The sequence below is a fragment of the Euprymna scolopes genome, chromosome 31 (genome assembly GCF_053919585.1).
Source record: "Euprymna scolopes isolate OS-2025 chromosome 31, ASM5391958v1, whole genome shotgun sequence".
Classification (NCBI taxonomy): Eukaryota; Metazoa; Mollusca; class Cephalopoda; order Sepiida; family Sepiolidae; genus Euprymna; species Euprymna scolopes.
The window spans coordinates 73572447-73599748 of NC_136512.1; the positions used below are offsets into that span (position 1 = coordinate 73572447).

Genomic DNA, 27302 nt, shown 5'->3' on the forward strand with positions numbered 1-27302 from the left:
GTCAGTTTAACTCACCTAGGGCAAATTCCATCTGTTCACATTCTGTATGTATGTTTGTATGTCTGCTTAAAACTTGACAGAGGCGACGAATTTTCATGAGATCAGTATAGTTTTGAAGCTTCACCCTTCGCATGACGAATATTGAAAAATTGGCTAAAAACATTTATTCCTTCACCCTCAACTGGGCACTTTTCTACAAGAGGTCGCTTCTTTTTTTTTTTTTTTGGCAATATTTTCAAAATTCATTCCCTCTTTTCAATTGACTAGCCTTAATTTAAACCTTCGTCACTTCAGATTTGGCGATGGACACAACAGCAAAGACGTCACTTTTTTTATCTTTTTTTTTTTTTTTTTTTTTTTAAACAGGTTCGAGCCTGCTTGCCTACTACCACTTTTTTTTTTCTTTTTTTTACTCAACACTAATCTCCAAACACCTGGCCAACGCCAGGCATCAGGCTAGTAAAAAGATTGAAAATATTAATCACGTGTGTTGAGTATAACTTGTATAGCTGGGACTAAAACAAAGAATTTACATACAAAATGGAACACGTCAGATTTCTGTGATCATGCATATCGTCACACATAGTGATTTATGTTGTAATATTGTGATGCTATGGAATGCCTTCTATCCACAGGACAACAGAGAAATCGGCTAAGATAATGAAGGACAATATTAACAGATGATCCATTAAACTCGACAGACAAGTGACGCCAGATAAAATCATACCTCAGGATTGCCTGATTTGTATGTTTTTATATAAAATGTCTTGATGTCGATTAAAGCATTTTTTTTTTTTTTATAGGAGTCACCGCTTACTAAGGCCCAGACGGCCACTCGAGGATAAGGGTTATCGAGTGTACAGTAGTCGATCAGATAATATCGTAGTAATCGTTAGTAATGGAAATCTGGTAAATTGGATTACTTAAGGAGACATTCATCAAGAATTTGTTTATGTTGGACTTGAATACTACCAAATTGTAGTCAGCTGGAAAACAGGGAAACGGAAGAGCAATCCACAGACATGCAGTTCTAAGAAAGCAGTTTGTTCATGGAATTTACGTTTAGGTTTAGGCACAGATGAAGAGTTCGGGAAATTACAGCATTTTATATAATAATAATAATAAAAAATTTTTAAAAAAAAAAAAAAAAAAAAAAACGAAGATTTTTGTAATGTGTAACCAAAATGAATCTTATAGAATTTAATTCAACAGGGTAGTAGTAATTGTGATAGCTTTTCTTCATAGGACAAGATTGAAGCCCACTGAAAATCGTCCAATCTGTGTTTTGGTCCTTTTTAAATTTTACCTATTACTTCATTATGCATTTTTCTGTTAGATCTCTTTAGAGATCATTCTGGGTTTTATTGGGGTTTTTTTTTTTAATTACCTGATTAGTCCACGCAAGAAATAGCCAATATTGACATGCAAATATTAGCTGTAAAATGACCTAAGTTTTTATCGTGGAAAATGATTGGTAAGATGAACAACACCTTGGACTTTGGAATATAGCAAAATTGTTGTTAATGTAGATAAGCTCTGTTGTGATGTTTTACCAAACATCGAGCTTCTGATTTAAAAAGTATTGGTATACATAATAGAAAATATTTGCAAAATCAAATTTTCACAAGACTATATGGCGTATATATATCTATAAAAGTGAACGTGTGTGTGTGTGTGTGTGTATACATTTCCCTACGCAATAGCTGTCAATTTTCAGTCTACAGACTCCAAATTTGATATACAGGGTTACTGAGATTTGGGAAAATCTTTGTGATCAGTTTTCGGCCGGAAATTTGGCTGTCAAGGAATCAAAATTCAACGATTTGGCCTTTGAGAACTCTACCAAACTTCGACAATTTTGGGTCTAAAAACTTGAAATTTTAGATATAGGTTTCTTGGACATGGATCTAACTTAATTTGATTCGAGCCCAAAACAAATGTTAAGGAATCATAATAGGGGTCAAAGTTAAAAAAAATTGACCGCTTTTTTTTTTTTTTTTTTTTTTTTTGCTCAACATACACCTCCAAACACCTAATAATTAGTTCGCTGGACCTTAGTAAGATTTCACCCATTTAGCCAGTAGTTTCCGAGAAAGAGTGAAACAGATAAACTAAGAAATATAATACGGGAAAATGTTCAATTAATAAAAAAAATTTAATTTTTTTTTTTTTTTTTCCTTTATTTGAATAAATAAAATCAAGAAAAATCTATTGAATTAAAATGAAAAGAAATGTATTTCTATTTTGGTGTAGCATAATTTTTGAAAATGAATTCTAATATTATCAATACATAATATTTCATTTGTTCATATAAACTTTAAAGTGATAATTTTGTTATCCAAACCTGACTGGGGTCATGCTAAATCAGAACACTTAAGTTTTGTATGTCATGTACATTTTCAGAGATTGGTGCAGTATTAAAATGACTTTAGATTAACAAAGGCAAATTAAAGCTTTTTTTTTTTTTTTCCTTTTTTCCGAAAAGTCATTTTTGCAGTTGGTGTACTATAAATATAGCATTTATGGCATCTTTGCCAGGCATGAAACCAAGCTGCTTGGCGTCAATGTCTACATTCTCCCTAATTTTCTGTTAAATAATTCTCTCAAACACGTTTATCATAAGCTGTAATAGCATCAGACCTTTTTCAGTTGCCTCAACCTTATTTTTGAAACAATTTACAATCACACTAGTGCACCAGTCCTCTGGTATTTGGTTTTCTACCAAAATCTAATTTAATAATTTCATCTTTTTTCGATACCCAAACCACCAGGTGTGAACAGCATTTCTGACGCCACACCATGTCCCAGATGCCTTGCCTCTCTTTATCTTAGTTAAAATCCTTCCCACAGACTCCATATCTATTTAGAGTCATGGTCCTATCGAAGGATCATTAACTATCAAACTGTTCTTATTCAAATCCCACTCCTCATTTAAGTTTTTCATAATGTTCTTGCCGTGCTAAATTTTTTTCTTGTCACTAGCAGCCAATTCCCTGCCATCATTTCTTACACATTTATCTCCAGCAACATCTGACTACTTGACTCTGGACTTGTAGCAGTATTCACCCAAGATCAATTAAGTCAGTTCCAATGATGCTAACAGCATCACGTATCAATGTCGCACACCTACGAACGAACAGCAGCAGAGTTAGTGGCACGATCTAGCCATTCGCGATTCCAGCATCACATACCAAGAATGCAAGGACCAAATACGAGTTCCATGTCTGCCTTTATCATCACGAGCCATGCCTCATGTTGGTTACCTCGACGTTTTCTTCAACCAGTAGGTGCATTGGGTGCTACCAATTTATGGATAAATTTCTCATCTAGCCAGTGCAACACATGGCCGAACCATCTCCTTTTGAGCAGAGTTTCTAGGCCAGCACGGATTCGACGAGATTAATCATATGACCAAAATGGTAAGAATGAAAATGTGTCAAAGATTTTCTCTGCAAACTACCATCTGCCAAACCAAGTGGCGATAACATTTGATAGCAAAGCTGTAGTCAAGGTCAAAAGCTTCAAGTTTCTGGGTGTCAATTTTACAACCACTGACCAAACGAAAGAAGAAATCAACACTCGTATCGATCTGGCTAGACCCTCCTTTGCCTTTCTCTAAACACAACTTTAGTCTCGCCAGGAGATAAGATGATCCACAAAGTTACAAAGTCATGATTAGAATAATTCTTTTGTATCGATACGAGACCTGGCCATTGCACAAGGAGGATATTCAACTTTGGGTTTTTGATCACTGTGTACGTCATATTCCGAGCGTTCGCCTTTCCAAGTGGATCCCCAACTCGACCATGTGCACTAAAAATCTGTTTGTTGCAGTAATCTGCTTGGCAATCCAAAACACTTCAGCTCTATCATCTGGTCTTCTCAACACGTCTCCAAATCTTCCTCTGCTACCGTCTTATCTTCGCAGACAGCTCTCTTGGCTTCTAAGTATTCCTCTTCACTACCACCTTCCCTCCAACATTTCTAAAGTCTACATTTGCCCTTAACTGCCATTGCGATTCAACCACTAAGTTACTCTTGAACCCTTGGTTAGCCCGCATGTAGTGTCGGAGAATGCCAGCAAGTCCCACTTTAATGATTACCAAAGGCCGCCAACATGAGCCTCCTTATCCTGGGTTCGATTTGGAATATGGTGTTCAAAATTTACTCCAGTTGCATTATCCTTTGCAAACTTTCCTTTTGCTACAAATGGGTTAATTTTTTCGGCTAAAACCACCAATCACAGATTAATAGCTGATGTTGCTATACAATATCCTCATCTAAGATTGCCTAAGCATCCCTATTTTCTTATCATTGTTCCCCATTATAATATAATCAGTGTCTTAGTTATCAAATAAGTTAGGACGTTCTTTCGCATTTTTTTTTTTTTTTTGAAAAGCAGTTTACTATATCTAAAGCTGATCCCATTTCAAGAATCTTCTCTCCCTCAATATTTCTAATTCCATATCCAAATTTTGAAGTGAGCTCTTTCTTTTAACAGTTTGCCTTTACTAACACCAAACAACCAAGGTTAAGGGTTCGATCCACTCTGTTTCTACTCACCGAGTAGTTTTTGATTCAGAGATTTCCTTCTATTAGGCAAGCTACTAAGCAAAGCCGAGACCTTTACCTGGCCTAAACAATTTAATGTCATACTCAGATTTTCTGTCAAGGTTTACTTCCTTAGCCTTTGTCTTTCTCAAGGCATCAGCAAAGTAGTGAACCTATTTGCCCATAGCTGGAGGTTGATTCATGGGCACCAGGGTGTATTCACATGCTGGTAGGCCTGCAATGCCGCACGTCTGAAGACCCAACCCCCTCAGAGTCTCTTGCAGTTCAATATGAGCCCATAAAGTGCTCAATTCACATCTTGGTATGGTTAACCACCATATAGGGCTTGCTGATGGATAGGCTATAAACTGACAGAGGGAGACTGACCGATTTTACCGCCCCTTTTTCCAAAACAAGCTAGCCAGCAGAGTTAGCTAAGAATAAAAGGTGACAAGCACAACCACTACAACTACCACACTAGACCCGTCAGATAAGACATTTCCTGGGGGCACATTTCATATCAATTATGAACAAAACATTAGATACAAAAACAGGCAAAACATGGCAGACACAAGCTAAGCTTATTATGCAACCTACTTTTTTTTTTTAACCGACCGTCTCAAATAATAATAGTTTTGTGAATTTGTATCAGATACAAAAGGTGCATACCTTCACCTCACCCTCGATAGACATACAATACTAAGGGATTAGTCTTTGTAAACAAACCAATGTTTTTTGTTTGTTTTTTGTCTTGTTGTTCAAAACTAATTTTAATGAAATTTTCAGCTTCATTTTCTTTTCTGTATTATTTCGATTGTTTGGACTATTGTGCTCATCTTGGTTGTTTTTTCCACAACGTTTCGGCCGATGTAACCTCCAACCATCTTCAGGTGCATTCACATTGGATGTTATAGGTGAATGTTGAAAAATAGCACCTAGTCTATTTTTTTATTTATTTTTTTTTTTTTTTTCTAAATAGATCCGAGTCCATTTTCTTCTTTTCATATGTTTGTACATTTTTTTTAGATGAGAATTGATTATTTTTTTGTATAAATTTAATACACATTGCTTTACATTGCGAGTGAAACAGTCGCATTTGCAAGCGCCTTTTCCAAGCGGCGACTAGAAATAATAAAATGCTTATCTTTCGGTGAGTGTTTTTTTTTGTTTTTTTTTTTGTAAATTTTTTTCCAAAGTTCATTGCTGAGTGAAAAATTTATTTTCAATCGATTTTTTGTTTAAACAAAACGAGCAAAGTCAAATTATTTAGATTTAAGTTTAATAGAACAATAAAGTTGAGGTTTTTTTTTTTACACAAAGTCTATTAAAAAAAAAAAAAACATCTGAAGAAATTCAACTCTTTATACTTTCAAGTCTCAACATAATTCGGCTCATATTTAGAATTAGACTTATTTAAAATAAAAACAGAAATATATATACATATATATATACAAACACACACACACTCGTCACGGAGGAATGATGTCATATTCCAAAATTGTGTGGGTTTGGCTAGTAACTTTTCTATTTGGTTAGTAAACGAAAATAGTAAGTTGTCAAAAGTGAACTAAAGATATGTAAGACTCCGATATAATGAAATGAGCTAAGATGGAGGGAGAAAGGGAAAATATATTTTATGTATTCAATTAAAGGGAAGGGAAAAAGACCAGCTAGTCTATATGAAGTTGAATACGTTTATATATTTTTATGTACAAGATTCATCCATAAACTAATTAACTGATCATGAATTTTTAAACACAGCTGCTAGGCATTATAATGTGGGCTATATTTACTTTGATTTAGTAGAAGCCTTTTGAGAAAATTTAGATACTTCTGACTTTCGTGAAATTTTGATAGTCAATCAACCATTAATATTCAAAATTTCAGGGGACATAATATAGGTATAATCTCCAACTTTTAATCAGGTAAGAAATTTGGATCAAAATTGGAATAAGGATTCTAGACATAGTTTAATGATTATCTTTTGATTTTAATCTTTGTAAAAGTGGTACAAAACTGTCCAGTTTAATTTTTAATTGAGACGAGTATTCTAGAAGATTTATATAAAAATAAATAAATAAAGTAACCCACATTGATAGCTATGCACAATTCAAAAGTAATTTTAAAACCTTTTAAATTGTCAATTCGAAATTTATTTCTGGCTCGAATTATAATTTATATGTCTAAGTCACATATTGTGGTTCCTTTTTTGCGCCTAAACTAAATAAAAGTAGGTCAGAGAGGGGGGGGTCTTATAGCGAGCAACAGGATTTGGTTTATGACGTCATTAGTGCTATGGCAACTACAACCAGTTTTTCTGTACAACTTGTACATAATTCTACAATATGTATTTTTTTTTATTGCAATCAGTAACAAATAAAATAAAGAAAAGTCAAGATAAGAAAACCTATAAAACCAAATAGAAAAAAAAACGTGAAATAGTTTATTTAAAAAACATGTACTGCAGGAAATCTTTCCAACGATATTGTGTTCAAATAATTTATAAAGAAACGTAATATTTTGTTAATCATAAAAATAATGCCCTCAGTCTAACAAATTTTCTACTCGGGTAACTATTTCCGGGTGGAAACAGAAGCAAAATAAATGATATTCATGCAAAGAATATAATGGACGAAAGAACAAAAAAAAATAGGGTGGGCTATTCAGAATCAAATATTAATTTTTCACATACTTTGTTATCTTGGACGAACTTAGAAAATCCAACCAGCTCAATTTTTTTTATGTAATATATATATCATTAGTCAACATTACAAATCCAGAAGATGTATTCAATTATATTCTACTTATATTTTTATGAAGAACATCTTACACGTGTTTCATTGAATAGGAGTAGCTCACCAAACTACTCATCCGAGACTAATGCATATTTCTCAGAAAACAGTTGGAAAGTTTTTTGTTTTTGTTTTTTTTTGGGGGGGGGGGTATGTGTTTTCTTTGGAAAGAAAAGGATTTGGTAAAGAAAAAATGTTGATAAATAGAAATGGAGAAATTGAAAGTTTGCAGAAGCAAAAAAAAAAAAAAAAAAAAAAAATTATTTTAGTGTCTATAAGCACCAAGCCCCATCCCCCTCAAAAAAAAAAAAATGAATTCAAAGTACACATGTGGAATTAAAGAAGACTGTTGGTTTGGCCATGCTGCACCACGACACAGGAGAGTTCATCCAAGATTGGCAAAGATGCCTGGGAGGTCAGCTGAAGACATGGTTATATAGTAAATTTAATGCATAAAGTTAAAGCACGTCATTTTCAAAATATCCAATTTTGCAGCCTTTCATGACATAGCTGAAATCTTAAAAATTCAATATTTTAAAAAATTTACAAACTCAAATTTTCAGGATTGTCTAGTTGTTACGACACCACATACCCTCTCTACAACACTAATACCAAGATGTCTTCTTGTGAACGTGACCTAATTATTAGTGTTTGTAGGAACTTAACAATGCACATCTTTAAAATTATCACGAAACCCAAAGAGTTCATATCATCATTCAGTATGACCTTCTTGTCAGCCATTTATTTAAAACTAGCCTGAGTACTCGACGTTACCCGGGTGTTTAAAGGTGTGTGTTGAGAAAAAAAAAAAAAAAGTGATAGTAGACAGACAGGCTTGAACCCATGACGTGAAGGCGGAAAAGAAAGTGAAAGAAAACCTGCCGTCTTACTGCTACTCCATGATGAAACCAGAAGTTTGAAACGTTAAAATTAGGCAAAGTCAATCCAACCAATACGGTGGCATGAAAGAAATGGCTCGCAAAAAATCGACCTCTCCTTGTAGAAAATTGCCCAGTTGAGGGCGAAGGAATTAATGTTTTTGGTCAATTTTTCGATATTTGTCAGAGACATCGAGCTTCAAAATGATACCGAGCTCATGAAAATCCGTAGCCTCTGTCGAAAGTTTTAGGCAGACATGCAAACAAATATACATACATACATTCAAACAGACAGGTTGAGATTTATATTATAACTATGGTGAGACTACACTTAGAGTTAACATCACTCTTAAAGTTTTATCTTGCTTGGAACCTTAATCGTCTGGAAACCAAAGATGGGCAAGGATGTGAAAACTTCAGATATCTACTAGACCTTTCCTAAAAAAAACATGGCTGTTACTTAATTGTGCCATGACACTTCAAACCAGTTGGACCCACAAGTTGTCTGTACTTTATTGCAAAGGAATAAATTTTAAAATATTTTTAAATATAGCAAAGAAATAAAAACTGACAGCATTTTTTTTTTTGAAGTGCCAATGAAATGCATTTATTTGTGGTTCTTCCAAAACAACGCATTTCATTATTTTTCCAAAGTTTTTTCACACGCACATGCGCTTTTTAAAAGCCTCTGCCCCTGTCACCTGTCCCTGGCACAAATCTACATGTTCATCTTCACAAGCACGCAACTTGCTTCTCTCCTCAACCATATGATGTATTTTCTCTTTTTTTGTGATGCAAGCTCCCACACACTTGCTAATTTGCATATGTGCTTTAACAGCTGCTGGTGCTGCTAATATTTTCTCGCATACACTCTTACAAATTCATTGAAGCCACCAATCTCTAGCAACTGACATTTTTGGGTCAAAACCTGGCTTAAGACAACGAAACAGGATAACTAATTTTAAGCCCTCACCTTTTTAGGGTCCATCGCTGGAACTGCAAATGCCTAACACTCATAACGGAATCAGCCTTGAACTCTCACGCCTAATCAACCAGTGTTCAGTACGTGGTGAATTTGTTAGCAAGAGCTGACCCAACCACCCAGATTTAATGTCTGGTAACCATGACCAACTAACATAGTAAACACCCAAAGAATTATTAACCATCTTGTCAACATCAACTCTCTGCATTTTTCTGATCACCATGTGTTCTACAAAGGTAAAAACACGACTTTCAGAAACTTATTTTTACACTCAAAATCGTTTAAGCATGGAACAAACCATGTGCATCAGTTGTTGACTACGAGACAATACATTGTTTAAAATTCTCATGCTTCCCAAAACAACAAAACATTCATCCATACATATGCACACACATATATAATGACCCATACTATTCATTTTCGACAATTGTACATTATGACGCATCTCTGCTTCTGACGCACATCCATAACAAGGATTGCTTTCTTAGAGTCTAACTGCGTCAATAATCTGCAACAGAAAGATTAAACTTTCAGCTCATGAATCCATAAGTTCAGGCATCATAACAATGCAATTTGCAAAATTACCTCTGATCCATTTGGGCGGAATAAAAAATAGGAAGCATTGCTTTTGAAATGCTTCTTATAGTTGTGATAAAATATGACGAACTATCAAAAAATAAAATCAACTGAAAAACGTCAAACTCTGCAAGATTGCTGACTGCCTTGGAGGCAGGTTTAAAAAAATAAATTTTACATAAAATAAAATAAAAATTAAATCAAATTGGGAACATGGCTGTAGACTTAGCTTCGATTACGATGCCTGAAACTTAGCTTCGATTACGATGCCTGAAACTTAGCTTCGATTACGATGCCTGAAACTTAGCTTCGATTACGATGCCTGAAACTTAGCTTCGATTACGATGCCTGAAACTTAGCTTCGATTACGATGCCTGAAACTTAGCTTCGATTACGATGCCTGAAACTTAGCTTCGATTACGATGCCTGAAACTTAGCTTCGATTACGATGCCTGAAACTTAGCTTCGATTACGATGCCTGAAACTTAGCTTCGATTACGATGCCTGAAACTTAGCTTCGATTACGATGCCTGAAACTTAGCTTCGATTACGATGCCTGAAACTTAGCTTCGATTACGATGCCTGAAACTTAGCTTCGATTACGATGCCTGAAACTTAGCTTCGATTACGATGCCTGAAACTTAGCTTCGATTACGATGCCTGAAACTTAGCTTCGATTACGATGCCTGAAACTTAGCTTCGATTACGATGCCTGAAACTTAGCTTCGATTACGATGCCTGAAACTTAGCTTCGATTACGATGCCTGAAACTTAGCTTCGATTACGATGCCTGAAACTTAGCTTCGATTACGATGCCTGAAACTTAGCTTCGATTACGATGCCTGAAACTTAGCTTCGATTACGATGCCTGAAACTTAGCTTCGATTACGATGCCTGAAACTTAGCTTCGATTACGATGCCTGAAACTTAGCTTCGATTACGATGCCTGAAACTTAGCTTCGATTACGATGCCTGAAACTTAGCTTCGATTACGATGCCTGAAAGTTTCGTCATCCAAAACAATAAAATTTCTCCCAACTCAGTAATTTGAAAATTTTTTCAAATAACCGACTATCAATTTTTGCAAATAATCGACTGTCAATTTTTGCAGAGGTTTGCAACCACTTCAACATTCTGGGTTTGATTTTAAAAACTCCACAAAAAGATGAATTGATAAATTGACCGATTCCACACCTCAAATTTCAAAAGAATCATCTAGAAAAATCTGACTATCAACTGAAAAAACTTTAAACTCCATTCCCCAACTCTGATCGTAATAGGATTTATTTATCAAATGTACAAACTACTCAGTTTGTATATAACTGTAGGTATTTTGATATCTGTAAAAGTTCAGTTGGTTTCTGATTTCAGGAAGAAATAAAATTAAATATTTTATTTACTCCCCCACCCCACCTTTCTATATATTTTTTTTTCTAGAACCACATAAAAATGTGCAATGTTAGGTGTAAAGAGCAAAGAAGAACAAAGAAGAGCAAAGAAGAAGAGCAAAGAAGAGCAAAGAAGAAGAGCAAAGAAGAAGAAGAAGAAGAGCAAAGAAGAAGAAGAAGAAGAAGAGCAAAGAAGAAGAAGAAGAAGAAGAAGAAGAAGAAGAAGAGCAAAGAAGAAGAAGAAGAAGAAGAAGAAGAAGAGCAAAGAAGAAGAAGAAGAGCAAAGAAGAAAAAGAAGAGCAAAGAAGAAAAAGAAGAGCAAAGAAGAAAAAGAAGAGCAAAGAAGAAAAAGAAGAGCAAAGAAGAAAAAGAAGAGCAAAGAAGAAAAAGAAGAGCAAAGAAGAAAAAGAAGAGCAAAGAAGAAGAAGAAGAGCAAAGAAGAAGAAGAAGAAGAAGAGCAAAGAAGAAGAAGAAGAAGAAGAGCAAAGAAGAAGAAGAAGAAGAAGAGCAAAGAAGAAGAAGAAGAAGAAGAGCAAAGAAGAAGAAGAAGAAGAAGAGCAAAGAAGAAGAAGAAGAAGAAGAGCAAAGAAGAAGAAGAAGAAGAAGAGCAAAGAAGAAGAAGAAGAAGAAGAGCAAAGAAGAAGAAGAAGAAGAAGAGCAAAGAAGAAGAAGAAGAAGAAGAAGAGCAAAGAAGAAGAAGAAGAAGAAGAAGAGCAAAGAAGAAGAAGAAGAGCAAAGAAGAAGAAGAAGAAGAAGAAGAGCAAAGAAGAAGAAGAAGAGCAAAGAAGAAGAAGAAGAGCAAAGAAGAAGAAGAAGAGCAAAGAAGAAGAAGAAGAGCAAAGAAGAAGAAGAAGAGCAAAGAAGAAGAAGAAGAGCAAAGAAGAAGAAGAAGAGCAAAGAAGAAGAAGAAGAAGAGCAAAGAAGAAGAAGAAGAAGAGCAAAGAAGAAGAAGAAGAGCAAAGAAGAAGAAGAAGAAGAGCAAAGAAGAAGAAGAAGAGCAAAGAAGAAGAAGAGCAAAGAAGAAGAAGAGCAAAGAAGAAGAAGAGCAAAGTAGAAAAAAGGCAAAGTAGAAAAAAGGCAAAGTAGAAAAAAGGCAAAGTAGAAAAAGCGAAGAAAAAAGGAAACGAAGTAGAAAAAAAGAAAGAAAAGAAAAAAAGAAAGAAAAGAAAAAAAGAAAGCAAAGAAAAAAAGAAAGCAAAGAAAAAAAAAGAAAGCAAAGAAGTAAAAAAGAAAAAGTAAAAAAGAAAGCGAAAAAAGAAAAAGAAAGCAAAAAAAAATTAACCAAAAATTCCCAATTTGCTTACTGTAGCCAAGTAGATTTATCATAAAAAACGTGTATTCATCAAGTTGGGAGGGGGGGGGGTATCGGCATAAAATCCAAATGCTTTGATGATCAGCACATTTTTTGTTTACTTCTACGTTTTTAAAACATTTTTTATATAGTTTTTTCTTTTTTCTTTTGATAGTCACGACTTTAACAATATCGAGTTTTTCAACCCAAATCCAATAATTCAACCTGCTTAAGAGATACGCCGTTTTATTTTGTTTTCTTCAACCCAAGCATGGTACATTGCCATGAGACGTAAGGGGCCAGCTTTAAATTATGCACCAAATGTTTGTTCACATTACATTTAAATTTATGCATGTTGGTTTAGTCGAGGAAAGTGGAAAGGAATTCGAAAGATAAGCAGGTCAAGCAAAGAAGCAACTAGAAAAATCTTTCGGGCATCTGAAAATCTCTATAGTGAATGGGGTGAAATTTTGCTGCGTAGCGAGTGGATTCGGGGATGAAATCTCGACTATCCGGCATTACTTTTTGAACTCATTTCTTCCCATAACGTTTTCTTGAGTTTGTGAAATATTTCCCTTTGTGTACATCCAGTGCGAACACAAATCTCATTAAAACTTTCAAAAAGTTGGTTTCTTACAATTATACCTATTTAAAAAAATAAATTTAAAAAATAAATACTAAAAAATATTTATGATGTACGTACTGTACTCGTCACGGAACAAAGATGTCACATTCGAAAAGTCACGTAAATTGGTTTTGTTTGTTTTCTTTTAACCAAGAAAATAAAAATTTACAATTTTTAGCGATTTTAGTACAAAATTATAAGGCCGATTTTTATCTCGATAATTCGAATTGAGCTCTCTCTCTCTCTCTCAATACATCATGGATAATCAAATCACTACGTCTTGCTTAGTCATAAAATTGGATTTTCTTGATTAAAAAAACACTTATTAATTTATATGATCAACGAATAAAGTAAAATTCAGTTACTAGTGACTTTTTTGTTTTTAATACGGAATTAGTGAATCTATCAACAAGGGCTTTGTTTCTATAGCAATTGCTTCTGATATACTGAAGAGTCTGACATAAAAGTTGTTTTGGTACTTGTACAGTTTAATGAAGACATTAAAAAATGAAAATATCGGAAAAAGGTTATATTGTACGACTTGTACGTATCCGTTTTGGACTATCTCCGCAAAAAAAAAAAAAAAAAAAAAAAAAAATCACTTAATTTGATCAAGTAGTTTTTTGTTTGTTTTTGTTTTTTTTTTCTATACAGCGAAAAAAAAACACGTTTTTATGACAGCACGTTGAAGGTAGAGATCTTTGAATTTTTGGAACACACCACGGGAGATAACGCCGACACTCCCAATCTTTAATACTAGCTTTTCTTCCTAAAAATCGAACCTTTTGCTCGGTATCATAAAAGTTTTTTCGCTGTAAAAAATACTTATTGAAATTAAGTGATTTTTTTTTTTTTCGGAGAACTTCATTCCATAACGGATACGTACAATATAAACTTCTTTGGATATTTTCATTTTTTTTTTTTTTTTTTTTTTTTTTAATGTCTTGATTAAACTGCTACATTATTCTTACGAATGTTTTCTAAAGTCAGATCGAATTGAAAACACATGGTTCAAGAACAAGTACGTAGAGTTTCTGTAAAACATTATGCATGGAAAAGTTCAATTGATTTATATTAAAAAATAAAAAAAAACATTAACTACAATTTTTTTTTTTTGAATGAGAATTGTATTTCAACTATTTTAAACTATAATTTAATCAATTTAATTTTTTTTTTTTTTTTTTTTTTTTTTTTTACAAATAATGTTTACCTGTATTTTTACACACACGATATTTTGAACAGGTAAATCTAAATTGACCTATTTCACAGGCATTAATTGTGCGCTTTAACTCTTATGGAAATAAGTAATTAGCATATTTATAATTTACAAGCAGGGCGCCCGGCATTGCCCGGTCGTAAAATACGCTTAAATATATTTTGATTAATGCAGATTTCGTATTTACTGTATACCTAACCCAGGTGTTTGGAGTTGTGTGTTGAGCAAAAAAAAAAGTGATAGTACGCAGGCAGGCTCGAACGCGTACCATGAAGGAGGAAAAGAATGAAAAAAAAAAAAAAAACTGACGTCTTTGCCATTGCGTCTATCACTAAACCAGAAGTGGCGAAGGTTTAAATTAAGGCTACTCAATCAAAAAGAGAGGATGACTTTCAAAAATATCAGCGGAAAAAGCGATCCACCCCCTTGTAGAAAAGTGCCCAGTTGAGGGTGAAGGAAATGTTTTCAGCCACTTTTTCAATATTTGTCGTCCGAAGGGTCGAGCTTCAAAACGATACAGATCTTGTGAAAATCGGTCGCCTCTGTCGAAAGTTTTAGGCAGACATACACACAAACTTGCATACATTTAAACAGACAGATGAGATTTATATAATAGACTAGCGTGGGTGCCCCGTGTTGCCATTGTGTTTGGAGGTGTAAAAGAAAAAAAAAAATTTTGGGTAGATAGGTAGGTAGGCTCGAACCTGAATCCTTAAGGCGAAGGTGGAAAAGAAAAGGAAAAAAAATCTAACATCTTACCGCTCGGCCACAACAGGACAGGAATGAAAACGGTTTTAATTTAATGATTAAAAAGTTAAGTAACAGATGTGTGAACTTTGAGGTCAAACATCACGCCATATGGGAAATGAAATGACACACTTAACTGATTTTTCCCAATATCTTGGGGAAACTGACTTGCAGCCAAAGTTCTTAATAAAATAGGGGAGTGTCCAAATGAATGGCAATTGTCTGATATAGAGGTTTTCCGTGTATTGATCAAAGCTCATTGCTTTTCTGGACATCCCTACCATGAGTGCCAGGTAGCTCGTTTGCTACGTATTCAGTTTCGCTTTTATACTGAAAAGCTAAACAAACATGCAGAGAATGAGAAATACCGTGAAAATAGTGTGTAAAACTTGTTCAAATAAAAGATCGACGCGACTTCTCTTTGTAAATTTTAGATATTATAATCTAGGGAGCATATAAAAAATCTTAAGAATGAGTGAACCCACCGAGCGCCCCCCCTCCCCAAAAGCCTTTGCCGGACATACCCAAAAGGAACACACACATTTTGTCTTTTATATATGTAGAAGATATTGGACCCAATATATAGCAAGGATTTTAAAAGTTTTGGGGGGGGGGATAGAAATGATTCGTGCGCCGCCACCAAGAATCAAAACCAAAACGTTCAGCTTAAGATTTATTTTTGTATCTACCGTTAATGACTGAGCTATGAAGACATGTTTGCTACAAGGCTAAAAATTAAAACAAGTTCTTGATGAGCCCTTCCACTAAAAAATTTACCAAATTTCCATTACTAACGATTACTGTATTGTCCAATTGACTACTGTACACTCTTTAACCCTTATCCTCGAGTGGCCTCTGGGCCTTGATAAGTGGTGATGCCTATGAAGAAAAAAAAACAATAGCTACTACGTTATGCATGCATATTCGCAATGTCAGCGTTCGACCTTCACCTGGAAAATTTCATCTTTTTTATTTTCACTTTTGTACCGATTCCCCCTGGCTAAACCCCAAATATAAAGTTTTGCATGGGTTCAAATACCTTATGTGAAGTTTCATGTTTGTAGACCAAAAACTCTATGGGGAGTTTGGTAGGCAAAATTTTTTAAGCAAAAATATACACGTATGCATAAATATATTGTTAGTCATTTCATCTCACTGCTTTTTTGCTTCTGGACAGTGGCAAAATAAGACAAACACAAAGGCCTACCTTAAAATTCAATACTTATTTTATTAGATCCTTGGTTGGAAAAAAAAACAAAAAAAAAAAACAAGGAATGCCCGCTGTTTGCCTCTGTAAACAGGGTTGGTAACAACCTCGAAAGGTAAGTCTTTATATCCTCACAGGAACTATACGTTGGTTCATCTATCTCTGAAGATCTGAGTTTGCAGCCATTGAAGAGGTCGATCTGTTGGCATATGATATAAAAAAATAAATAAATAAAGATTTGGTCCTTGCGCAGTAGTTCATGAGAAAGGTTCATGTCTGCTCGGCAATTCAGACCAAATCAAGTCACTAAAGACTTAAATAATAACATGTCTAATTATTTAGGCTTGAAATAGGACTCGAGAGGCGATGGTTGAAGACTCCATTATGCCACACGTGGGGGGGGTACTTTTGAAACCACTACTATATATTTATACTATATAGTTATATATAACATTTTGTTGCTCAAAGCCGCTTAGACTCCTAGTGATAACATGCCTTGTTTTGGGTGCAAAAAATAATTTTTTAAAAGTGAACCTTTTGAAATAAACCTCAGGTCGTGGACTTCAGTCGCACAGGAGAAACACGTGTGTGACTTGTGTTGATTTGATCAAAAGAGACAGCAATAATCTTCGTGAAATGTTTCAAGAGCGATTCCCTCTCATGTTGTCTAATACAAAGCTGTTTGATATCTATGCAACGAGGTCGCCACATTCTCTCCCAAAATTCCTGTAAGTCAGGTGTTTCACCTTGAGAAGCTCAAAATAGAAAACGACACACAAACAGTACTTTCTAATCTGCCTTATTTATATTTTTACTTCATACTAGCCTGGGTGTCCGGCATTGCCCGAATGTTTGGAGGTGTGTGTTGAACAAAAAAAAAAAAAAAAAAAAAAAGTGGTAGTAGGCAAGCAGACTCGAACCTGTACTGCGAGGGAGGAAAAGAACGTTTAAAAAAAAAACTGACATATTTGCTGTTGCGCCCATTGCCAAACCAGAAGTGACAAATTAAGGCTAATCAATCGAAAAGAGGGGATGACTTTCGGAAATATCGGCGAAAAAAAATCGACCCCTTCCTGTAGAAAAGGGGCCAGTTGAGGGTGACGTAATTAATGTTTTTTGGCCAATTTTTTGTTATTTGTCATCCGAAGCGTCGAGCTTCAAAAGGATACTGATTTTGTGAAAATCCGTGGCTTCTGTCGAAAATTTTAGGCAGACATATCAACATACATACATACATGCATTTAAACAGACATAAATTTTAGCAAAAACATACTTATGGATTATATAATCGATACATTTCAGTTTCTTTAGCAGTTTAAAATCAATAACTTTATCATTTTATCATTAATACCAGCAATAAGAAATTAAGTCTGAAACAAAAACAAAAATAATCTTCAAAAATAAAAGAATCGTTTTTGCATCGGAAAATAGGCACAATTTTTTCCGATTCCGATATCCTAAATGTTCTGATTCCAGATTAACCATCCCAACACCAGAAAACACAAACAGAATATCTCCAAATCTTTTTAGCCTTCTGTATCAACCTTTTTTTTTTTTTTCTTTTTTTTTTCTTTTTTTTTTTTTTTTTTTACTATGACAAGCCATAGAAACAAGCGTCCATGTAAAAAATCACCGACATTCAAACTCGAAACCCGCCCGAGAGGAAACGAAAAGATGACATGCAAATTTAGACGCGATTAAATTTGAGCATGTAAAAAGCCGGTATTTCTTTCATCGGCGAGCACATTCTTTGTTGACTCGAAGTCGTTTAAACGTACGGTTAATTCTTAATTCGCGTGTCAGTGTGAAGAAAGAAAGACGGATTTTCTACGAACATAGAAACGAGAACAAAAAAAAGGATAGTCGTTTTTTTGTGTGCAGAGAACGTTGCAAACTGGAAAAGAAAAGGAAAAAAAAAAATTTTTTTTTTTTTTTTTTTTTTTTTTTTGCATGAACTGGAAGGAAAACTTTAATTTCAACACTAAATTAACCTAATGATTTTGTGACGAATCAAATCAGTCTCCCTGGCTAAGTCTAAGATCAAGACGTATTTGTTCTGTGCTCAATCAGGAGGAATGAGCCTTCTTCATTGTCACAATTTTATCACTTAAAAATTTCCAATGTGTCTAGTGGTGGCGTGCGCAAACATTAACAGTTATATGTAAAGATTACAGAGTTTACCAAACTCCTACTGCGGTCGCAAAATGAAATAAAGATAAATCAATGATAAAAAAACAAATTTAAAAATAAATCTATACAAAAATATTCTCATCACCTTAACCTCCAAGGCCTATCAATACCTTTGAAATATACGTAGGAACATAAAAATGTCCGACTGGATTAATGCATGTTGCACAAGCTAATTATATATGTACGTAGATTACTGTTTTAAAAATAATAAATAAAAAAAATGTTATATATGTCCAAATTAAAAAGGGCGACTTTCTAAGTAAATAAAAAAAAAATGAGCTCCGAGGCGGCGCCAATATTAACCGTATGTATCGCTTGAAAAAATAACAACAATATATATATATATATATATATATATATATATATATATATATATATATATATATATATATATATATATATATATATATATATATATATATATATATATATATATAAAATAATAATAATAAAAAAAACCCTCCCATCCATAACCTCAACTTTGGTGCAAATGACTTAAATAACGAGATGGAGTTTTTGGGGGGTTTTTTTGCTACTTATTTCTTTTTTTATCATTGGAAACAAATTTCTATCGAATAAAAACAATTTTTGATAAAATCAGTTCTTGCATACTTACGTGCTTATAATGAACCATAATACTTTAAGATTTTGTAATCACTAAGACTAGAACAACAGCATATTCTTTTCATTGTTTTTACTCTCGAATATATATTCCATCCATCCATCCATAGCCCTTGAGCCCCTGGAAGGGGCATGGGTCATCTACAACTTTTTGGAGATGTTTTTGTAGCGAGGAGTTCTTTTTACAGGGTGAAGGTGCTGGCCCCACGCCCAACCTTCTCAGAAGGTACATACAGCGCCTAGCCTTCCCAAATGATCACCCATATGATACTGGCCAGGATCAACGATGCTTAACTTCGGTGATCTGGCGAGAACCGGTGTGTCAACGTGATTGTGCCGTACCGAATATATATTAGACAGTTAATCAACCGAGGATCACATCACTGCATAAAAACATAAGATATCAATGGAGATATACCTGAAAATCAAAACAATGAAAATAATATGCTGTTGTCATAGCTCTAGTAATCACATATCTTTACGATTGGATTTTATTTATGCCACAATCTCTTTCAGATTCAAATTTTTTTAAAAATTTTTTTCGTGTCCAATGCAGGACATTTTTACCCCAGCCCCAAAATTAACAGTTTAAATCATTCTCGTAATGACCTTTTCCCTGTTGATTTTTTTATGCTGGTCCCGTACAGTTCTAGGAGGTCCATCTTACCGACTCCCTTTGAGAAGGGGTTAGTTTATTGCTAATTGCCCGAGGCGTCCCTACTGGGAATATGCCAACAGGGCTGTTCACATTTTTTGTATTGTTAGTCTCCCTCCACAGAGGTGCCGACTTTTCAATCCCATTTTCCGGTCATTGTATCACATTTCTCACCGTGGGGGACAAATACCTTCTTATGTCATACGTCACTTCATGGTATGGCTAAGATACACAACTGGTGGCCTATGGATGCAAAATGCTTGATTTTCCGGAATTTAAAAAATAAAAAAATAAAAAAATAAAAAAAATCAAGTCAACTATAAAAATCAAATGTCTTGATTGCCTATTATGTAAATGCAGGGAAAACTGAGGTAATATACCAACCATCACCTGACAATATACACACACGAGATCCATCGATTATGATAAACGGTAAAGAATTAAAAGTGACACCAAACTTTACTTGGGAAGTACCCTGACTATCAACGGTTGTGCAGACAAGGAGATAAGCTGCCGCATCTAGACTGCATGTGCTTCATTAGGTGTATCAGAATTTTTGTAGGAATTTTTGACACCCCTAACACGAAACTGAAAATATAAAAACTCGTAATTTCTTTTAAAAGTGGGGTGTTTATTTTCTTTATGGATTATACTTCCAAAATAAACTAATAAAGTTGTTTTAAAAGTAATAGAAATTTTTTTTTTTTTTTTAAATAGTAATGAAATTCATTGAATTTTACGAGTTCAGTATTTTTCAATTTTTAAACTTTAAAAATCTATCAAAATTTTTCTATTGATTCTATTTTATATATTTTACGATATTTCCAGGGTCAATGTGAAATTTTATGCTCTTTCCAATAAACCGAATATAATATTTTAGACAAACGTTTTTTTTTTTTAATTCACGCCCCCCCCCCAATTTTGAAATGTCTATTAAAAAGTAAATAATTTACTCACCAAAGTTTTATATATCACAAATTGAAGATAAAAGATCAATAAATAATATATTCAAATTTAAAAAAAAAGAAGAAAAAAAAGTAGTGTTGTTTTTTTTGTTTGTTTTTTTTTGGGGGGGGGGGTTATGAAACCTGTCCTTGCTCCTTTAATTGAAAAAGAATTAGGGTTTGAATTACATTTTTTTGAGTAGTTATAAGCTTGGAAAAACAGGGGGTCGAATTATTCAATATTTTTCACAGTTTCTGGCACCTAGTGCTTCATTCGGAAAACTAGGAAAACGATTATGGCCAAGGAACGACATTAGACTACAGGACTGGTGGACAGAAACTCTGCTACAAGGATGTGACAAAACGCCACCCAAAGGCAGTGAATATGAACACGAAAAATTAGAAAAAGCTTGCAGAAGAACGAAGTTGGTGGCAAAGTAGCTTTCACAAAGGAAAGGTAGAAATACAGGCAAAAATAAACAAAAACATTACCAAAAGGTACAACCCTGGTAACTACGCATGCACTACTTGTGGGGAAACTTTCCACACTGAGCATGGAACGCTAAAAGGCTGTAGGATAAAGCACCGAGACCTTGACTAGTCATCTTCAGTTGGTTGGTTTTGTTTTATGGCATATCAACCCTTTTCAGGTTATTTAATGCCGAATCAAGTGATTTTGAAGAATAATTTTTTTAATAGAATATAAATGTTTTTTTTTTTTTCAAGTCAGTTTCCATTTAACCCATAATTGGGACCCTAACAGGTACTACCACTCAGAGTCAGAGTGGACCTGGGAGCAATGGCAATTAAAGGGTGGTTCCACACTCCCCAAAGCCCGGAAGTTGGGGCCTCACCATCGGATATAGTTTAAGGTCTTATCCAGGACCAGTCATCTTCAGCTATGGAGGACTGTGTGATGATGATGATGATGATGATGATGATGATGATGAATTGTCTATTGGTTTCATTTAATACTTATCAGTTTCCTAAGAAAACTATGCAGCTTCATTTATTTTTATGGAAATAGCTCTAGATAAGACATGAAGCCACTTTATGTAAGGAGCAATAAATAAATAATTAATACTATAAAGTCAAAAACTCAAAAATAAGTTAAAAATAAGTCAAAAATAAGTGTTGTATGGATATATTCTGACCTAGAAAACAGCAATTCTTCCCCCATCTTCTTAGAAACATCACTCGTGGAATGTGAGGACTAAAGTACAAAATAAGGAAAGTGAGAGTTACAAGGCTGTCAAAACATGGTTGACTTGTTTTTATGGTATATTAACTATTTTTGATTATTTAATGCCGAATTCAGTAATTTTGAAAAAAGATTTTATGCTTCAAGATTTTTACATCTTCAAATATTCATTCATCGGGTTCGGTTTGGTTTGGTTGTTTTATTATGTATCAACCCTTTTTCAGGTCATTGAATGCCAAATGTAGTAATATCCTTCAATGTGACTATACCATCAAAGTTTCCTGTTCTGCATACATCTCCTTATACTGTCCAGATTTAATCTTCCTCTTGTGTTATCAGATCTAAGTTTGTAAAAATTAGCTTCTGGACCAAATAGCTTACAAAATGGTAAAATTTCCAACTAACTTTGGTAACTGAATAAGCCACTGGATTAAAACCGCTTAAACTAAATTTAGTATTCACGTTTATATTTTGAAATCGTTTTTAAATATAATGAAAAAATTTTGACATTCACTGAAGTTTTTAACTTGGACTTCTTTTATGAAAGACAACTTAAAACCCTTTATTAAGCTCACCATATTGACGAAGGACACTTTCTTGAAGAGACTATTTTTATATGAATATCGTGCACATCAAATTTGAAAACCTTGAAAAAATAAAATAAATAAATCGTCTGCCGCCGAAAATAGTAAGCCAACTTGAAGTAGGCAGGAGGAAAAACAAGCTATTAATAACACGAGAGAAAGAATTGTACATTTTATTCACATTTTTTTTTTTTTTTTAAATTCAATTTTCACCCCAAACAAGGCACAGTGCCACTTTGAAGTAGAGGGCTACTATCAGGGACAAAAGTTGCAGGGATATTATGACGGAAGATGAACAGCAAGATCTCTGTTCACATTACATTTGAACTTCTGCATGTCAGTACAGTTAGGAAAGTAGAATCCCGGAAGGGAGTTCCAACGTCTAGCAGTTCTGGGGAAGAAAGTATTAGAGTAGAAGGCTTTCTTAGATCTTAAAATCTCTGTAGGTGTAGGATTTAGCCATTTGTCGGAGGTATTTACGTCAAGGGGGTACAAGTGCTTGTAGTTCGTCAGAACATTCACCATTAAAGTATTTGTAGAACAGGCAGAGGGATTCTACATTTCGTCAATGGAACAGAGGTTGAAGCTTAGATGACAGTTCAGGACCTATCAGGTCGGTGACTCTTTCGAACCCTGTCCTGGAGTGAGAGATTAGTAGCAGATGTATCAGTCCAAATGTGATAACAGTACTCCATACATGGGCGAATGGTGGCCGTATAGAGGTACAGGATATTTTCAGGCGTAAGTAGCTTTCTAGCACGGTAGAGAGAGCCCACAGTTTTCGCGGCAGCCTTAGCAATGCTCTCAGTGTATCTGTTCCAACACATGTTCCCTGTGAAAGTTAGGCCGAGGAGTTTAAAAGTACTTTCAGGTAATGTGTTTTTGGCCATTGCTATCGGTGATAGAGAAGGTTTCTTGTGATTATTAAAGGAAACAATTTTTTTAAAAAGTTTAATTTTTTTTTAAATAAACAATATCACAAGTTGAAATTAAAAGTAATCTTACTATATTTACGCATTTTGACATTCTAAGCTCGGCTAGTTTGGAATACTGTTTTTTTTGTTTTTTTTTTTAACACACACATTGGTATATTTGGCCAGTATTCTCTTTCACACACACACACACGTTGCGTTAAACAAAAAGGATAATTCATGTTTGTTTCTCTTGATTTCTTTCTTTTCCATTTGGCGGATCAATGTTTGTTTTGTTCAAGTGTAACAAAAAAAAAAAAAAAAAAAAAAAAAAATTCATATTGGTATGACTAGCACTATTTCTCGCCGTCTTACATGTCACCTGTCTTCCCCTAACAGCTTTATCTACAAACACCTAATAGTACACGACACCCCCCAAAAATTAATTAAATATTTAAAAAAAAAAAAAAAAAAAAAAAAAACACCATTTAAGCAGTCTCGTATTGTAACATGCACATCCCAATAATAGAAGCCCTACTCATTCGCATAAACAAACTAACCATCAATCAGGCTCAATATGAGAGAGGGGGTACGTTTAGGCGCTTTTAAACGATTTTCATTGACTTTTTCTATAAATTCACTAAATGCCATTTTTTTCATCACGTGTCTGGTGACAACTCTAGGGAGTTGAAAACATTTGCGGCTATGACAAATTTCTTTTTACACTCAATCAGAACGTTTGAACATTGTATGGCCAAATGACAATGATGGATCTCCAGAGAAACAAACAGAAATTATCCCTCCTGCTCAACAAAACACACACACACACATAAGTGAGTGATTTGGTGCTACGAGATACTGTCCAGAATTGTAAGTGTCAACTAAATTAAAGGAATAAATTGTAAGATGGTTAACATCATGTAATTTGGAATATAGACTTTTGTCATTCATTATATGCTCTGTAATTACATTGAGCTTCTTAAATAAGGATTGATATATATAAACAGGAAATGTAAGTGAATAAAGAATATCTCCACAGAAAAATATATATATATATATATATATATATATATATATATATATATATATATATGAGGGAGACAGAGAGGAACACATATGAGGAAGGGATAAAAAAAACTTTATAGAAAGAGGGATAAATAAAAAAACCTGGTCAGAGATGTTACTTTGGAAGTCAATTTCTTTACGTAATCCAATGCATGTGAGCAAAAACAAAATAAATAAATAAAAACGGATGTTAAAATGAATATAGTGATAATATATACATAGCCAGGGCTCTACATTGCGAGTGAAACAGTCGCATTTGCGAGCGATTTTTTTTTAAAGTGGCGACTAGAAATAATGAAACGCTTATCTTTTGGCGATTGTATTTTTTCACTGACAATCTTCCAAAGCTCATTACTGTGTGAAAAATAGCTTTTCAGCTTTTTTTTTTTTTTTTATATAAAACGAACAAAGTTGAATTATTTAAACAATAAGTTTAATAGAACAAAATACTCTTTTTTTTAACGAAGGTTTTTCAAAAAAATATCTGAAGAAAATAGAATGTGTATACCAAGTATCAACATAAAATTTGTTGTATATTTAGAATTATAGTTATTAAAAAAACACAGAAAATCTTTATGATGTACATACTTATCGCAAAACGTCATGTGGGTTTGGCTAGTAACTTTTCTATTTGGTTAGTAAATGAAAATATTTAGTTGTCAAAGCTCAACTAAAAATAAATTTGCCCATAGAGCCCTGATAGCATGTTTCAAATCCGTTTAAAAAATATGCATATAGTGCTCAATCATAGGTTTTACAAGAGTTAATGTAAAGTATTTTATTTATAAACTATAGATTACAGCAGGGTTTCCCAAACTTCAGGACATCAGGGAACCCCTGAGCAGGGCAAAGTTTTCTTACAGAGCACTAACAAGATAATTTCTAAAATAAATATGAAAAACATTAACTTCAAATTTTAACACTAACTAATAATATTTACAACCATTTTTAGTTGCGTGCAAGCGACTCTATAAGTCGGTTGGTACGTCTGTCCATCCGTAACACTTTTGTGTTTGGCCTTTTTGGTTAAGATCAAAGGTCTGTTGTTAACAGATGCTGTTCTTAGCTTTTTAAGCTTTTCAAAGTGTAGTATCTGTCCCGGCAGATACTGCAAGCAAAGACCATATGTGGGGGCAGCCCCACATAAGATCTTGGTTAATGTAGGGGCAACCCTTCATACCAATTGTCACTATCCAGCTCCCCTACTCCCGGGGAGTTGGTCCCCATTTCCCCTTCACTCCTCACTTAAAAATCGGCCTTGTGCCTAATTTGCTCGGTTGGGGAGCAAATAAATACCCTTTTCTTGGCCTTTTGGCCAAGATCAAAGTGTAGTATCTGTTCTTACTACATGCTGTACTTATTGTGATATAAAGTGGGGGATCACTTTCCTGTATTAATTTAACGTAAAATGAGCACCAACTTTACAACCAGTCAGTCTCAAAGCCATTCAAGTCATTCTCCAGATCATTCAAGTTGTTTTTGAAGGATTCCAGTTATTTTTTAAGCATTCAAGTCATTCTTAAGATCATTCAATTCATCCTTAAGTTCATTAAAGTCTTTCTAAGTCATTTACTTTTTATTTATTTAAGTCATTTGAGCCCATTTTTCGGTCAATTTAGTTTATCTTTAAAAATTTCATGTCAATCCTACATTCACGCATTCATTCATTACACGAGAGCATGCGACTAATGGCTATCGGCCTTGTTTGTTTTTGATTAATCAAAAATTGCATTTTTTTGTTGATTTACTTTTATTTCATGAACCATCCTGAAACTATATCTGTAGTTATGTTTCATATCTCTTTCCAATATCAAATAAAAAAAAAATAAAAAGATTAATAAATTATCTGCAAACATTTAATTTTTTCCATATAAAGCATTTGGTTCTCTTTAAGAAAAAGCTTCTGGAACCCTCAGTCTCACTCACAGAGCCTCAGGGATCCGTCGAGCCCACTTTAGGAAGCCCTGCATTACAATGTCCGTTTTGTATATCAGGGTTTTATCGGTCCTGCTGACATGCCAGTTCTGGGATATACACCATTTTATATTGTTAGAGTGAATTTTCAGAACTGTTCAGTTGGCAAAGATTCTGGAGAAAATTGTGTGTGAGGGAACAATTCACCGGTTTTGTGTCCTCCACTCCACCGACATAGTAGACGATCTTTGTTTATAAAAAAAATGCCTTAAGGGATATTTATTAATTATATATATTTCCACAGTCAAAAATATCTCAGCTCAAATGAGCCATGAAAGCCAATAAACAGGAAGTCCAATACTCGAGTTTCACCCTCATTTGAGCTCATCAGTTGAACACAGCCAAACTCGGGATTCAAAACGTGAATTTCTTGCACGCGAGGTGATTACCCTGCAACTTGAGCACCTGCACCATAAACAAGGAAGTCTGTTAGCTTACATTACAACTGATGAGCCCGAACGAGAGCGAAACTCGAGTCAGATTTCTGATTTGCTAGCTTTCATGGCTCGTGTGAGTAGCAACATTGGTTGACTGTGAAACAATTATATCACTCACATTCTGAAAATATTTTACTTCAGTGAGTTTTCAGAGATCAAGGAGAGGTTACACTTGATTCCATTACAATTTAAATTTGTATCCGAGGGCTCTTTTAAGAATAGACACTGTTCCCTTTACGGCTGCTATTTGTATTTTGTTACAGCTTAGTCTTCCAGGGTTTGCTTCTAAGTATTTCTGAAAATACTTTTTTTTTTATTATTATTATTATTATTATTAGACCCGTTGCTTCTTATTACAACTGGTATAATGTTTATTTCTTTCAGAGACCATCTCGTTTTTAGACCATTTTTTTTTTTTTTGGTCCTGATATATCACTTTCTTTCCAGCTCTATTAAGGCCGAAGCCA

The 27302-nt window shown here is 34.2% G+C and overlaps 1 protein-coding gene and 1 pseudogene across 1 annotated transcript in view; one reads left to right on the top strand and one right to left on the bottom strand.

Moving 5' to 3' along the window:
- The window catches only part of LOC145255818 (mitogen-activated protein kinase kinase kinase 10-like), a 281349-nt gene that overhangs the window by 75356 nt on the left and 178691 nt on the right, over positions 1–27302 (bottom strand). The gene's annotated exons all lie outside the window — the stretch shown is intronic.
- LOC145255927 (U2 spliceosomal RNA) lies at positions 25719–25848 on the top strand (annotated as a pseudogene).